Source organism: Poromitra crassiceps (assembly GCF_964638095.1).
Source record: "Poromitra crassiceps genome assembly, chromosome: 4".
Classification (NCBI taxonomy): Eukaryota; Metazoa; Chordata; class Actinopteri; order Beryciformes; family Melamphaidae; genus Poromitra; species Poromitra crassiceps.
The window spans coordinates 17,385,935-17,403,129 of record NC_139626.1 but is presented as its reverse complement, the minus strand read 5'-3'; positions in this window follow the sequence as shown (position 1 = coordinate 17,403,129).

Here is a 17,195-nt window from a genome sequence, read left to right as displayed (position 1 = left end):
ATCTCTGATTAGACAAGCATGCAGTGCAAATTGACATCAGCTGTCCCAAAGCATTGGCCGACAAGGTCGCCCAGTGCGACTCATTAACACACATTGGCATTGTTCCCCGTCGCTAAATCTGGTGGCAAAGTTGCCAAGGTGGGAACCAGGAGGCAGAAATAATCTCATTGGTTAAGATAAACCTCAGTGGGCGGAGCCATAGACTAAGAGCCACAGTTTTTCTGGTACTAAGGAATGTTGACAGACTCGCTAAAATCATGGCATTTCACCTGGTGGTTGGGGGTGGTTTTGCAGGACGCAGCAGTGCACGCTTCTGCGAGCTCCGTGACATCTTAGCTCTGGTTTGAAGGCAGAGGAGGTGGTTGAGTTGAGACGTGGGGTTATGGGTCAAGCCTAGGGTCAAAGTCACGAGATGACCCAATGCCAGCCGAGGAGAAAGCATCAGGCACACAACGCTCGAGCGCAACGGCGAAGAGGGCCGGCGAGAGAGGGCAGCCCTGCTGGACCGAGCGGAGTAATGGAAACCTGGTTGACTTGTCACCATTCGTTATAACTGAGCATGTTGGATTAGCATAAACTTTACCCAGGATATGAATGAATCGCCAAACCTGAATCTGTGCAGTGAGTCGAACATGTAAGGCCACTCAACCTGATCGAACGCCTTCTGCTCGTCGAGTGATAAAATCGCTGCACCGCGGGTCTTTGATCTGCGTATATGGTGTTGAGGAGACGTCTGACATTGGAGAAAGAGAACCTATTCGGGATGAACCCTGTCTGATCAGAATGAATGATGGTTGACAAATGTTTATTTAGCCGGGTAGCTAGAGTTTTAGTTATTACCTTCCTGTCAAGATTTTGGAGCGCTATGGGTCTGTAGCTGACCCACTACTACTACTACTACTACTACTACTACTTCCTCCTTCCTCTTTTTTAGAATGAGGGAGATGCAGATGTTAGCTTCATACAGTGTTTTAGGCAAGACTTTATCCTTCTTCGAGCTAGATGTCATTCTGAGGAGTGGGGCGAGAATGTCACAGAATTTCTTGTAATTTTTCTATGCTTTCAGGCATGTGTGGGTGTCAATCAGAAGAATGACACAAAGGCTGCACCCTTGTATTCTTGGCTCAGTGTCTCCCAGCTCTGTCCACTCTCTTGCTTTAGCTTTGTGTGTGTACCGTATTTCATATATTTTGCTAACACAGTTGCTAATGTGTATATGCATATGAAGTAGCTAAGTTGCTAACTTCAGTTGCTAAGTCGCCTAATGCAAATGTTTTCTCCAGAGAAGAGATGTAGGCGGCTGATGGGAGCCAGAGAACTGAAATCAATATCCAAACAAGACATAGGGTCTTGTTGGATGCAATGTGGATGCGGGGCAATAATATGTTGGCTCGTTGTTATCTACTCCTTCTGAGTACTGCCCTCTAGAGGCAGCACTCAACGTTTTCAACGCCAATCTCCTATTATAGACTGATTGCTGGATGTGGGTCGCTGACACAAGGGCTGAGTCAAGTTTGCTTTTGGGGGTTTGAAAGCTGTGTTGCGAGGCAAACGGAGAAAAGTGAGGAATATGCCAGAGCAAGAGGTTGGGGAACGTAAGAATGAGGTGGGAGAGACAGAGAGAGAGAGAGAGAGAAAGACAGAGAGAGAGAGAGAGACACAGAGAGAGAGAGAGAGAGAGAGAGAGATGTCCATGTGAGCCAGTAAAAGGAAAATGGTCTCACATAGCTCTCATTAAAACATGTCATCTCCACACTGGTGGAGATGACATGTTTAAGTAAGTGAGTAAGTGTATCTCCGCAAAACTATGTGGGGACTTTTCCCTTTTAAAAATAGTTACATACATCGCACACTAGCCATGTTCCTTTTATACATTTGGAAGCAAAAATAATATGCTCCAGGTTCCAAAATAAAGGGGGTTGTAGGGCTGGTGATCAGTATGACTCAATGATACTGTACTTTGCCAGCTGCTGAGAGTTCTGCCATTCAAAATGCACAGAACAGAAACTCCTCCTTCTCCCACCTACTGGCTTTGGAAGAAAGACAATGCTACAAGTGCCAGGTGTCTCAACACATGTCAGCTACCAAGGCTCAAAAGACACTTCTCTAGCCAGGAAAGACAAAAGGGGGGGCACATGTCAAAGCAGTAGGCCTGTTGTTATTCAGGTATTCAGCATGGCCATATATTCCTCGTGTTTCTGCTGGATCTCTGCTTTAATTAGCAATCTTACTCCTCTCTATATTGGCAAAATGTGAATATTGTTTGTGTCAATTACAATCCATGTTAGCTCAGGGGAAAGTTTTTTTAAATCAATGTTGTTGCAGTTCCTACTGGTCACCATGTCGATAACGCTCATGCCCCTTTCATTTACATCCAGTCACAGTTCAATTACCAGAATAACCAATTATGATTTTGTTTGAGTGATGAAAGCACATTAACATGTTGAAACTCACAAAGTGAAGTCAATATTGGCCAACATAGAACAGAGACAGCAAAACGTCACAGGACAAAACATCACAGGACAACCAACAGTGTGTATCAAAATGCAAGTTAAGTTGATTTTTCCCCTTTCTCCATTTAGGGAAAACATGGAGTAGGGTCAACCAATAAGCATGACCTCACCCCCTTGACTTCCTGTGACTCACAGAAAGACCTTCCATTTCATCTCACAGCAACAACAGCTGCAGCGGCCCTAAAACGAGACCACCCAGTCACATGCCTGCATGGCCACAACACGGCCTGGTAAACAAACGCCTGAGCAACGAGTGTGAGAATTAGATCAAATTGCCACCTTCCCCTCCCCATAGTCATCAGATGATCTGCGTTACCCAGCATGCTGTGCTTCAGCATGCTTGACGGTGACAGTTGTTTTGAGTTGGGTGGATGCTTGTTGGCCTGGGTGACGGAGGCAAAATGAGTCACAAGCTAATATTTGGTAAACAGCTAACCTATTGTGACCCCCCTCTGTAATCTCTCCACCTCATCCTCACATGAAGACCCTCAGTCATTAGTTCAGTGGTGCCTAACATTAAAGAGAGGGTGCATGTCTTTCTGCTTGGTTACAAAAATAACCAATGACAGTGTCCATTTCATCCGGCTCGCCTGCCTTGCCCTACTGCCACTCGACACCCAGTGGTTATTCCAATGTGGAGCTACACTGTAGCTAGCTGCCTGCTGGGTTACTGCTCCGTTTGGCCACACTGGCCTCTGCGTCTATTTTGGTATCTTCTGAGCTGGCTATCAGTAGTCTGTCCACACAAGTGCATTTGAACATGGGTCTGAGGGCTTGACTCACTTTGGTGAGTTTTCTTTGTTTCTTTGACTTCAAATGAAAGTCTTCATCCCACCCAAGTGTGGCCGCCGCTAACAACAATTTATTATCAACAGGTGTTGTGGATCTAAATCGAATACTGAGGAGTTTTACTTGATGCCACTGTCTTGATTGGACCCTTGCGCTCAGCATGAAAGACCCATCACCAAGGTGAGGAACCAGTGTGATGACATGATGTTTGCAGAAGCATGGATATGTGCTGAGTTATGGAAAGAAGATTTGCACCTTCCCACTCCCAACTCGTCATATTTTGGGCTATGTGGCTTACTAACTGCAAAATAACAACAGACCAACATTCAAATATCAATAACAAAACTATTAGGCTTTCCTCTTACCATTCTATCCTGTTTTAAACTGAAATAATTTAAATGTTCATCTAAATAATTATATGGATTTAATATTTACACCAATATAGATTTTTGTGGCTAATCGTTTTTTTTTTGGTTCCTATAGGTTGCACACGATTCCACTATACTTAGCTTGGCTACCTTATATATATATATATATATATATATATATATATATATATATATATATATATATATATATATATATATATATATATATATATATATATATACACTGTATATATATATATATATATATATATATATACTGTAGGTTGTACATTATTCCACTGTACTTAGCCTGGCTACCTTATTCCTCGGGTATAAATACACACGCAGATGCTGGGAAAGTACCGTGGCTGCTAACTGATATCGGCTGGAGAGCTGGAAAATAACTCTTTGGCCGCCAAAGTCTCCTGGAAAGCCAGAGCATTCTTATCGTACAGTAAAGTCACTGAGTCCTACCAAGCTGACATGGGTATGTTCAATGCTCCTTAATTGGTTGGAATAGGGTCAATAATAATTGTAATAATGTGATGTGTTTGTCGAAATGGTTATAGGTACCAGTGTTGATCTTCTCATCATCTTTGACCAGGAACATCGCTCTTAGAAAACTCAGATGGCTTCCAAACCAAATTGATTGTGTAGGAATTAAACTACAGATACTGTCCCATACAGATACTGTCCCATACAGATACTGTCCCATACACCGTGGCATGTTTGTATTTATATTTGTCTGGATCTGCATCTGCTTTAAAGGAGTGTGTGGATAGTTACCTGCAGACTGATATGTCAGTGGGTCAGGATATATACAGTAAATGTAATATACAGTAATACAGTAAGTATATACAATGTAATATACAGTAAATAGTTACCTGACTGATATGTCAGTGGGTCAGAATATATACAGTAAATGGGTTAATGTTGTTGCTATTCTAAGCCCTCACACAGATAGCTAAGCTACAGCTAAGGCGCACAGTGAATGCTGTGGTGATTTGCTCTGTGGTATAAACTCCATGCTGTGATGATTGTTCTAACGCTTTGCACTGAGACCTGATTGTGTATTGACGGGTAGCAGTGTGAATTGTGGTTCTGCACACACACGAACAATATGATGGTTATCTTATCTCTTTGAAATGTCATTCCTATATAAGGCAGCAGCCCCTTCTCATAACTAGCAACTGTTATGCTCAATGTTCACAGCTTTAAGTGCTGTCCACTGCTTAAAATAGCCCAGTGGAGCGTATGGAGTGTTTGTGTGCAATGTGCATAGTGTCAGCCTGCACACGTCTTGTACACAAAGGTCATCAGTACAGAAAGAGTTCAAAACCATTAATATAGTATCGTGCAAATCAGAAAAATCTACTTCTTGCAAGTTGTGGAATTGCACAAATTGAATGTGATAATGTAAACCTCAATCTTATTACATAGTAACACAACACAACACCACACCGCACCACACAACACAACACAACACAGTGTTTGATATATATTTAAACTCTGACACTGGTTTCACTGTGTCTCCTTTGTAGGAACCTGGCACATCCCCACCACTTCCCTGATGTTGTTCTGAGCCGGAAGTAAACAAAGTTATCCAGAGAGAAGGTGAGACAGCTGATGCACGAGCCTCTCTGCCGGACAGACAGACACATGGCTGTTGACACCATGAGCTGCGTGGAAAAGCGACACGTGAGCCAACGGGCGGGGAGCATGCTGCACCACCGCTTCCCAAACGGCTTCAGCGAGCTGCTCATGGACGAGACCGATCGCGAGGTCAGCACGCTCACCGATCGAGCCTTCCGAAGTCTTTGCATTGGAGACGATGCAGTTTACAATGATGAGTTCTCGTATGGATACTCGCCTTTCAGCTGCCACAAGCCGTTAGTGGAGGATCCTCCTAAAAAGACTCATCTTAAGGAATCTAAAAAAAAACAAGGGCAACATCATAGTCAGAATGGCACAAATGATGCACAGCCATGGAAACAGCAGCAACAGAAGAATATGTCCCACGTGTCGTGTTTCCTCCAGGCGCTAAGCGCCACAGGGGGGCGCTGTGATGAGCTGCTGGACAAACATGGAGGTTTGAAAGACTCGTGGGATAAATCGGCTCTCCGCAGCATCCAACGAGAACTGTCAGAATTCTCGTCGGATTATCAGAACAATCTTACAGACGGACATTTCGGCCACAAGAACCATCAACGGCATCCCTCTGGTGACGGCTCAGCGAAGAAGAGCAGCAGAGACGCTGTCCTCGCCTCAGGGAAGAGCAGCAGAGATGCTGCCCTCGCCTCAGGGAAGAGCAGCAGAGACGCTGCCCTCGCCTCAGGGAAGAGCAGCAGAGATGCTGCCCTCGCCTCAGGGAAATCCTCAAAGACTAAAAATGGGAAATCCACAATCAAACTGATGAAGCTTAACATCAAAAACTTGTTCCTCCACAGTGAGTTTAGTCCTTTCCAGACATGGAGAGATTTTAACCACTTCCCCTTTGGCCAGGAGGACATAGTCACCTCTATTCTTCCCACAGATAACATCCCTAAATGGTATGACTCACCGCTTTACAAGGAGCTGACAGAGGCACATAGAAAAGAGACTCTGCATACAGAGGTGGCACAGCCATGCCAGAAAGCAGCTCCTCCCACTGCCCCAAAACCCATCCCTCCCCCTCCTCCACCACCAAAGGTCGTGGCAAAGCCCTCAGCTCCTCCCGCTGAGAAGAGGTGCTCATCAGACAGAGGAGGTACGCCTGCTGCCCCCTGGAGGCGAAACAGGTCAAGGACAAAAAGTGCTATTCCAGTTAGTCAGGCAGGGATACTTTCACCTCCTCAGTACAGTGTCTCCAAAACAGTGGAGGAGAGTCTTTTGTCGATCAAAAACCAAGCCAGATCTGTGGAGGTGACAGCAGTTGACGAGGTCAGCTCTTTGGCCTCTACCCCGTTCAGCATCTGCCAGCTTATGACTCCCCTCATTCCCTCCAGACAACCAACAGAAACATCTGAAATCCTCCAAGCTGTCCTCTCCCCCTCTGCCCTCGACCTCCCTCTCAGACCAGACTCTGAGATCAAATTGACCCCTGAACCTCCGATCAAGCGGGACAGCTACAAATCCCTCGCCTCCAGCATCCTCTTCAACCTAAAAGACAACAGGAAAAGAGTGAAAAGCCGTTACAGCCCACCTAAATTCAAAACCTCAGAATTGCCTGATCGTGGCACCCAGTCTCCACAACTAGATCTTGCAAAATACACACAAGCTGGCTCTGACGGCAATGCTTCAGGCTTCAGCACTCCTGCCATTTTTAAAGATGGACAGATAATTTGCAGCCCTGTTTTAGACCCATCCAATACCCCAACCGTTGGTCGTAGGAAGTATGATATGGAAAGGCCAATATCAGATGATTATTTGATATCACATCTATTGCAAAGCAAAAGGGAGGCTGCAGGTAGCAGATGTCTTGGTGAGGAGATACATTCAAAAAAGAACAAGAGCCCCATGGCTAATAAGCAAAACTATCCATCGCTGAATTTGTACAAGAAAGCCAGTCCTATTGACAACGAGATGAAACTCCTTCAAGTCCCAGTGAATATAAACCATCTTATAGAGAAAAATAACAGACTTTTACCGCACGCACCAAACACAGAGCCTTCTCCAATTGTAGTGCCAACTAACACAGGGCTATCATCAAATATTGTGCAAGTCAACAAAGAACGTTCACCCAATATTGCACCAGGTAGCAAAGCAGTTTCACCTGCTGTACTTTCATCAAATGTATCAGTCAGCAGAAGACATTCACCAAGTGTAGCAGATGATGCAAAAAGGCCTGTGAGAGAGTTTGGTGGCCAGCCTGTTGGTTCCAAGGAGAAAGATATTAGTGGCCAGCCCATGAGCACTATGGATGTGATCAGGGCAGCGAGGGAGGCAATAAATGCGGCCAAAAATAAAGCTATGTCTGCAGCTCAGTCAGAGAGCATCAAAAAACCTGTTTCAGGTTTAGTAGAGCTGAGGGAGAAGGAAATCCATGAACAGGTTGTCTATTCAAAAGAGTTGATCAGCAGTAATGGAGAGACTTCTGTAACAGAAAGAAAAGATGTTTCGTCTCCAAGTAGAAATGAAGCGACCAATGCAGCAATGGTCGGCAAAAGTGGTAATGTCAAAAGAGAGCCCCCGCCAGTTCCAAAGAGACATTTTGCTAAATCAGATATTCAACTTCCTCTTGATAAACTGCAAGCACTTAATGACGACACATTCAGTAATGGTGATTTAGGTAATGCAAAACTTGATCTACCACCAAAAGATAATGAAGTCGTCAAGAAACAGGGAAAGTTCAAACATCTATTTTCAGCTCGACAGAACAATTATATCAAAAGTCAGAGATATACAGTGACAGAGGGTGAAGAAGAAGAGGAGGAGGAGGAGGAGGAGGAGGAGGAAGATGATCTCAAAGTGAACACAAGGATGGAAGATGAGGAGGTGATGTTACCCACAGAAATGAAAGATAGCGAGCATATAATTAATGATTTACATGCTTTGAAAGAGCTGGAGAGAGCGAGGCTCGGCGATCATATTCATGAGAATGCAAAGAACAAACTAGGGGTCGTTAACATAGATGAGGCGGCGAAGGCTAAGAATGAATTGATCTCAAGGGAACTTAGGAATATTAAGCGGGGTATGCTGTCTATGAGGAGCAACACACTGGCTAAGAAAGACATGTTCATCAAGAGGGAGCATGAGCAGAGCAAGCTTCAGACCTTCTCAAAGATAGACAGCAACGTCATAGTCAACAAAGCACTTATAAATGACAATTATGACAAAGCTAAAATGGCACTTGAAGAGATCATATCAGAAAGACTAAAGAATAAATTGACAAAAGACCAGGATGCAAACACAACGGGAGTACAGCAACACAAACAAGCGAAGAAAGAAGGAGAGGCTAATGAAAAACAAAATGGAAGCATATCCATGCTGAGAGAAAAAGAAATGAAGGAGAGGTTAGGGGATCTGAGAGACCACAATCATATGAAACAGATTATGTCACAAACTGAAGTTACATTTGGCCACCGCTCAGGATCTAAGATAGCTCTACCTGGCATGGACAGGATCGAGAGTGAGCTAAACAAACTCCAGACAATGAAATCTAAACATAGGAAAGATGGACAAGACAAACTAATGGATGGTGATCCAGAAGAGGCAAATGTGAGACATATGGTGAGGCAGATGTTTGAAGATAATGGCGGAAATGTCAATGAAAATGAAGGAGATATCAAAAAGAGAGATGCTCCTCCTGTTCCTCCGAGGAGCAAAAAAGGAGTGCTTAGAAGAGATGGGAGCAAGGAGACAGAAAGTTTGAATGATGCAATAGAAGAGGAAGTCTCCAGTAAGGATAGTCAATCTGAAAATGCTGAGGTACACTCTGTAAAAGAGATGAGGAGTTCAGGTTCAGGAAAACAAGAACTAGATAGTGACGTTTCCAGAAAAGAGTCTGTGCCCAACCAAAGTGAAATCATTTCAAGTGAGATTTGCGATGTGGTCAATAATGAGAAGATAAAACCTATTGCTCAAACAGATGGAGTTGTATGTGAAACTTTAGTACCTTCAAAACACCTCTACACTGAAAAGACATCGCCATGTTTATCACCAAAAGAGCATAGAGCAACTAGCAGGCAGACACATTTGAGCCCTACAAGGGAACATCCTGAGCCACAGGAGCAGCGCAAGGTCAAGCGGAAGGCCCCGTTAAAGCCAGACCATTTCAACACACCAGAGCCCCCAAGCCAAGAGAAGACTACAAATGTGGATGATACTGTAACTAACCAAGAGAAGACTACAAATGTGGATGATACTATAACTAAGAGTCAAGTAGCAGAAGAGCCTGACAAAATAAGTAGAGCTAGTGAGGAAATTAATCTAGATGAGGAAGCTCTCAGTGAATTCCCCAGGAAGATCATATCACCTTTATTACTAGTGAATGGGCTTAGCGTCAATCAGAGCCCGCCTGATCAAGCGAGCAGCTTGTCCTCAAAATCATCCTACTTCTCTGCGGAGAGTGCACTGCACAGAAATACTGAAAGCGAATCAAACATTTACCACTCTTTGGAGACTTTGATGGGAGAGTTGGAGGAGGTTGAAGAGGTGAATTTGATGGGAGAGTTGGAGGAGGTTGAAGAGGTGAATTTGATGGGAGAGTTGGAGGAGGTTGAAGAGGTGACGGAAAATGTTTCAGCAAACCTAAAAGGGGATTCAGAAATTGAGTATTATTCTGTAAGTGACCATGAGAGCGAACCAGAAGTTGGAAAATGGCCAGTAAACTCTCCTCAAAAAGACAAAGAAGCACCATCCCAGGAGGGAAGAGAAATTGACAAAGATATGACAAGTCAAGCGACAAGCTTGAATCAGACACCAATGTCACCCTCTAACACGGTCTCTCCCACTTTGGGGGTCCCTGCTTTATTTAAAGTCAAAGACAACACTTTCAGTCACAAGACAGTAAAACCACTGCTGCCATTGTCACCAAGGGAGAGTCTGAGCGGTTCAGAGAAGGAAGAGCAAGTGCTACATCATATCAAGTTAAATCCAGAGCTCCCACTAACTAATCAAACAGACGCTATCAGTGGCAGCAGCACCGTCCCAGTGGAAATCTTCAAACACAAAGACACTTTATCACATCATTCACCAGTCACACCGCACTCTCCTTCAAATCTGCATGAAAGTGAGACCCCAAAGAAACCCCAGTGTGGAGAATTCCTCGCCGTCCCACAGGAGGATGAAAGACATTCTGGGTTGAGTCCATTATCTGAGGGGGTGGAGAGCATCACGAGCACCGCTGACACAGGCGATGAGATGGGCTCGAGAGGTGAAGGGTCAAAGGTCCCCAGTGAGAGGTCGGGGTCAAAGGTCCCCAGTGAGAGGTCGGGGTCTCCCTGCAGTGGTAACGACAGCCAAACCGGGCTGCCCAAACCGCCAGCCGTCCTGCCCAAATCTGAGAAGGCCCTTCTGAAGGCCATGAAGCTGACCAACAGAAGGATCAAGAAGGAGGAGGCCCAGATTAAGTCATCCCACAAGTCATCTCGCAGCACGAGCAAACACAGGAGTGAGAGTTCTGAGCAGCAATCATCACAGCACAAACACAGGAGTGAGAGTTCTGAGCATCAATCATCACAGCACAAAAGCAGCAGCTGCAAAACGGGTGAGAAGCAGAGGAGCAGCAGAGAAAGAACAGAAGAGAGTCGACGCCATAGCGAAAGCCGCCGTGACAAGAACAATAGTGACAGGAGTGATGAAAGAAGAGGCCACAGCAGCGAAAACCATCATCACAGCACAACAGACCACAGCAGTCAGAAGACTGGAAACCATCATCACAGCACAACAGACCACAACAGCCAGAAGACTGGAAACCATCATCACAGCACAACAGACCACAGCAGCCAGAAGACTGGAAACCATCATCACAGCACAACAGACCACAACAGCCAGAAGACTGGAAACCATCATCACAGCACAACAGACCACAGCAGCCAGAAGACTGGAAACCATCATCACAGCACAACAGACCACAACAGCCAGAAGACTGGAAACCATCATCACAGCACAACAGACCACAACAGCCAGAAGACTGGAAGGCGGAGTCACGATGGGGCAGACAGCAATAGCCACACCAGTGAGGCTCCTCCCAATGTATCAACAGAATGGCAGGGCCGCAGTAGTGACAGACACATTCGACATAAACCGGAGCACAGAAACTACAGCAATGATCGGGTCATCAGTAATGTACCGGTATACAAAGCCCATGTTGACGAGAGACCCATGGCTGACAGGCAGTACCAGCGGTCACAAAGCTCTGATAGGTACGTAGCAGATAAAGTGGAGCGCAGGCTTAGCGCTGATGCATCAGCCAGTGAGAAGTTCGATCCGAGGAGCCAGCGCATCGAGAGATCCATCATGGACGAGCTTCAGCAGAGAGGCCGAGTCCGAGACAGAGCGAGCAGAGACATCGCTCTGAAAAGGAGTCACAGTATTGACGCCTACGGCACAGAGGTGTCTCAGCCTCCTAGCCTGTCCCGCCAGTCAAGCCACACCAGCCAGCTCTCTCGCCAGTCCAGCATCGAACACACCATCGTCACGCAGTCCTTCCCAATGACCCAACGTAAGCTCCTCCAGGATCCAGAGTCGGGACATTACTTTTTCGTAGACATGCCCGTCCAGGTTAAGACAAAAACCTTCTTCGACCCTGAAACAGGGAATTATGTGCAGCTACCAGTCCAGCCCCCAGAAGGTGCCATCGCTCAGCCGACCACCATGGAGGTTTTGAACCAGCCGCTGGTTGTCTACCACGGCTTCGTCCCAGTGCCTTTGTCCTCCATGGCTCAGAAATCAACCATCCAGGCCTCTCATGTGGAGCAGGAGGAGATTGAGCAGAGACACCTAGAGAGGTCGAGGCAGATGCACTGTAAGGAGGGACATCCATATTTAGAGCCTATCTACGGTCAACACGACCACATGTTAGGGGAGTTCCTGGGCACTGAGGAGCTGGACTGTGCCAGTTGATAAGGGAAAAATGGTTGAAAAGAAAAAATCCACCCTGGGATACTCTTACGCTGTTATAGATCATCAAGCCGTGATGTTCACTGCATTCCAAGAGTTATTTTGTGATGATGTGTTGGAATTTGCTTTCCTGGTGTAGCCGTTTTCCCTCAATCTGCCTGGAAATTGCTCTCTCTGGGCTTTAGAAAGAAGCCCTTGCTTGACATCACATTGTTTGTGTTTGGCCAGTCGTCCGTGGGAATAAGAAAAATACACCAAAAAACAAAATGGTCCCAGAAATGCAAGGTCCATCACCAAGTTGTTTTTAACCAGTGGCAAAGTGTTTGGGGTGGATTTTTCCTTTAAGCGGAAGGGTTTCTTAATACTCATCTTGATTGAGTTTTTTTTTTGCTTTACCTGCTAAAGATTGATGTGAGAAATTGGAGACTTTGCCAGGTCTGTGGAGCTACAGAGGCCTCTTTATCCATTTTGTGAAGACGAATACAGAATTTCACTTGAGCAGAAACGGAGAAAAAAAATCTGAATTTGCATATGAATGATAAAACTTGTGGATAAATGACATTGGTTGGATGTGATTTCAGGGATTTGTGTATGATATGTGCAGTTTTTGAGAGACATTTTCAATTAAGAAATGCTGAGATAAGGGACATGGGTCATCCATGTACATATATATGTATTTTAAATGTAAACTGAGAGGCAACGCTTGAATGTAAATGTGGAATATTTATTGTGTCAAGTTTGTTATAATCTACGAAAGTGGTATTGGGGTCTCCACTACTTTTCAGGTATTATTGTTTTGGTTTTTCTGATCTGCAAAGTTTAGTTGCCTTAGGATTTTTTCACAAGAGAGTTTTCAGTCACATAAATCACCAGATATACTTGAAACAATTAGACTTAATTAAAAAAAACATGACCTGTTGCATTATCATTTGAATTTGTCTATTGATTTCAATTGATCATGTACACATAAGTGGAATTTAACTGTTTTGCATGAAAGATTTAAAATGTGGTTGTGACTGAGTACATTTAATACATCACAAAATTGATTTATACTGTCTAAAAGCTTGAATTGGTGTTAGTGCAATTTATGTTTTTTTATATGCACAGGACTTGAAGGAGAACTAGTTTTGCAATTTGGTTGCATTTGCATTTGATAACTAGAGTAAAGCAGGGCTGTATTGTGTCTGTGATCCATTCCAATAAAAAACAACTGTTGTTACAGATTATAGTGCTAATCTTTCATTGCAGAATATTTATTGTTTGATTATTAAAACATATAATGTAAACGAAGAGTCCTATTCAGAAAAACAGCATATCCATTTCAAAATTAATCTGATTGATTTCATTATATTCAATGGTTCATTTATTTGTCATTCAATTATAAATTATCTAGTCTGTAAAAGTGTTATTTTGCCAACCAAAGGCTTTAAGATGCCTACTAACTTAGAACATCAGTGAGAGTGTAAAATTTTTCTGAATAGAATATCATTTGTGACAGCTGCTGGTATTTCGACCCACAAGTAGGCCCGACGTCATTTTTTATTTATTTTTTACAGATTATGAAACTGCAAACTGTAAACTTTCAAACACACATTGTAACCTGGGAAAAAATGGAGGAGATATGCTTATTTGAATGTTCCCATTCCCAAAACAGGAATTGAGAGGGAAAAAAGCCTTCAAAGTTTGGGCTTTTTCACACCCTGGCAGCCAGGTAAGCCAGTGGTGTGGACTTCAATAGCTCCTCATTTACATTAACCACTCCCGAACCATTCAGCTGTCAGTCTCTGTCAGTCCACTGACAGATGGGACAGTGATATTTATGCGGACAAAATACTTACTGTAGATTGTACAATTGGGGGAGAAACAAATTTTTTCAAGAAATACACTTTAGATCGCCCAAAGTGAAAAACAATAAGGCCGAGTTGAGGTAGCCTACCTGAGACTGGGAGGTATTAGGATTTGTTGGACAGGATGGACAGCATCTCACTATAGGTTTAAGAAAGTTCTCATTTTACATAATACATTTGTAGTATTATGTTGTCAATTAGCAACACAATCCAACATTTTCATATTTATTATCAGTGGGGACTTTTCTTGATCATTAACTCAAGTCATAGGCGAGTGATTATTATAGGCTACATTTTGCATTTAAGGCTCAGTAATTCAAAACTTTTAATCTATATCAAAAGTATACCGATTTTCTCATTTCTAGAATACAGGATCAGATTGATTTGACAGATTTTGAGTCAGTGTTTCAAACAATCATCATAGGTTCCTGCTAATCCAGATTAGAAGCCAGATTGTCAGTCTCTCTCGCCCTCTGTTGGACAATGGTACCTGTTACTGGGCCAGAAAAAACTGAACTAAATGAGAGTTTGTATGTTACATTTATTCACTATACAAGTATACAGTGAATAAGAACTTAAAGACAATGGATAGCAGAAAAATAATTCAAAACCAAAATTTCCATTTCTCTCCAAACTTTTCATTAATTAATTCAAGGACCATTTTAAACCTAAACCTTCCCAAGAACATTTTTTTCACTGACTGCCCAGCTGCTCCATGCTGCTGCAATCCTGGCAGATGGGATGATTTTTTTTCTTTGCGTGTTTTAGGGGGGTTCCTACCTGCAGGAAACCTCAGGGGAGCACGGGGAGAACATGCAAACTCTGGCCCTTTTTGACAACCCCACCTGGCCCATAGGCACTGAGGACATGGGAATGGGGACACAGGCGCCCACAGTGTCCCAGGTAGGAATCAAACCCAGGACCTTCTTGCTGTGAAGTGACGGTGCTACCACTGTGCCTCCGTGTCTCCCCAGGGGGTACGGTGGCGGGGATGGGATTAGGCTTTGTTTTGTTCATTAATGTAAATGTAAACAAATCAAAATCAATTTTCAAGATAAACTGTATAGGCTGTATTTTTTCCATATCCTCGCCTGTACCCTCACAAGTTATTGGCTATGTATAATGGCCTTCATTTCTCTTAATCCAGAGGTTCAAGTTTATCCTGCCTTCGCGTCAAAGCTACTAACCTCTGCCTTTGAGTTTTACTAACCTCTGTCTTTGAGTTTTACTAACCTCTGCCTTTGAGTTTTACTAACCTCTGTCTTTGAGTTTTACTAACCTCTGCCTTTGAGTTTTGGAAAACATTTAAGGTTGATTAAATGATGGACTGCATTACCCAATCCCATCCCAACGGAATCCTCAGAATCTCATTTATCCATTTATCATTTATCTCATTTATCCATTTTGAAACACACAATTTTCACAGTTAATCCAATGCGATTACAAATCCTGTCAGAAAAGCTTTGAAAGACTGGGTCCAGGAGAAGTGAATGCCTTGGTCTGACTCAGCACCATGGACAGCGTTTCTTCCTCAAGGAGGCAGAAGTGGCCTAAAGCATGGTCTGGGGACCACCAGTGGTCTGTAGACCACCAGGGGCCCTTAAGGGAATTGTTAAACTTCAACATTATTTCATTGACAAGAAGTGAACACAGTTAGAGAATGTAGAAGAATGACCGTTTTGATCATAGTTTCTCTGCTATCTCTCAGTACATGGAATTCGGGACAAAATCATATATTACAAATTACCAGCAAGACCTCCTCAACAAGAAAAGGATGACATTCAGGGAGGGGAACCAGGTGGAGCTGAGGAGCGTGCAGAGGGAACTTAAGGAGGAAGCTGGAGCAGAAGCTGCAGGTGCTTGAGGGAGGTGTGGGATGGTATGAAGACCATTGCGGGCTGCAAGCAGAAGAACAGCAGCACTGCATTACATTACATTACATTACGTCATTTGGCAGACGCTTTTATCCAAAGCGACTTACAATAACACACTTTTTGTCAGCAATAGAGCAATCAACTATGGAGCACAGTCTATGACAACTACAAATCCTGAAGGAACAGTGGTACGAGTTTTAGTTTAGGATTTTTTTTCTTCTTTTTTTCTTTTTCTTTTTTTTAATAAAGAGAGAGAAAGAAGAGAGAGAAAGAAGTTAGATCAAGAAGGGCCCAGGTGGAGCCTGAAAAGGTGAGTCTTTAGTCTTTTCCGAAAGATCGGCAGTGATTCAGCAGTCCTGACCGAAGGTGGCAGCTGGTTCCACCATTGGGGTGCCAGGGAGGAGAAGAGTCGAGATCGGGATGAGCGACTTTTGAGCGCCCGTAGCGAAGGAGGAGCGAGGCGCCCTGCACTGGTAGAGGAGCGAAGGGAGCGGTGAGAGGTTTGGAACCTGACCATAGATTGCAGGTACAGGGGAGCTGACTGGTGTACTGCCCTGTAGGCCAGTACCAGTGTCTTGAATTTGATGCGAGCCGAGATGGGAAGCCAGTGGAGGTCCCGGAAGAGGGGAGTGACATGAGAGAATTTGGGTTGGTTGAATACCAGACGGGCTGCAGCGTTCTGAATGAGCTGAAGCGGTCAGATGTCGGTGGCAGGTAGGCCAGCCAGGAGCACGTTGCAGTAGTCCAGGCGAGGGATGATAAGTGACTGGACCAGGAGTTGAGTCGCTTCTCTTGTGAGGAAGGGACGGATTTTGCGGATGTTGTAGAGGGAGAACCTACAGGAGCATGCTGTCGCAGCTCTGTTGGCAGAGCAAGACAGCTGGTTGTCGAGGATCACCCCAAGGTTCTTAGCTGTTTGGGAGGGCAGTACAGTGGTGTTGTCGATGGAGATGGAGAGATCTGTGAGAGGACAGTCTTTCCCTGGGAGGAAGAGTACTGCAGATGGTACTGTTGAAAGGGCGAATGAGTTCAACCTCTTCTTTAATCGTTTTGACTGTCCTGCACCAGCACTAACAGCTACAGCCCCCCCCCCCCCTCCCCTCCCACATATCACTGTTGACCAGGTTAGGGGAGAGCTGTGGAGACTCAAACCCAGGAAAGCAGCTGGCCCGGACAAGGCGTGCCTATGGCTCTTGAAGGCATGTGCCACTGAGCTGAGGGAACCCATTTTCAACCTCAATCTATGGCTGGGTACCCACATCC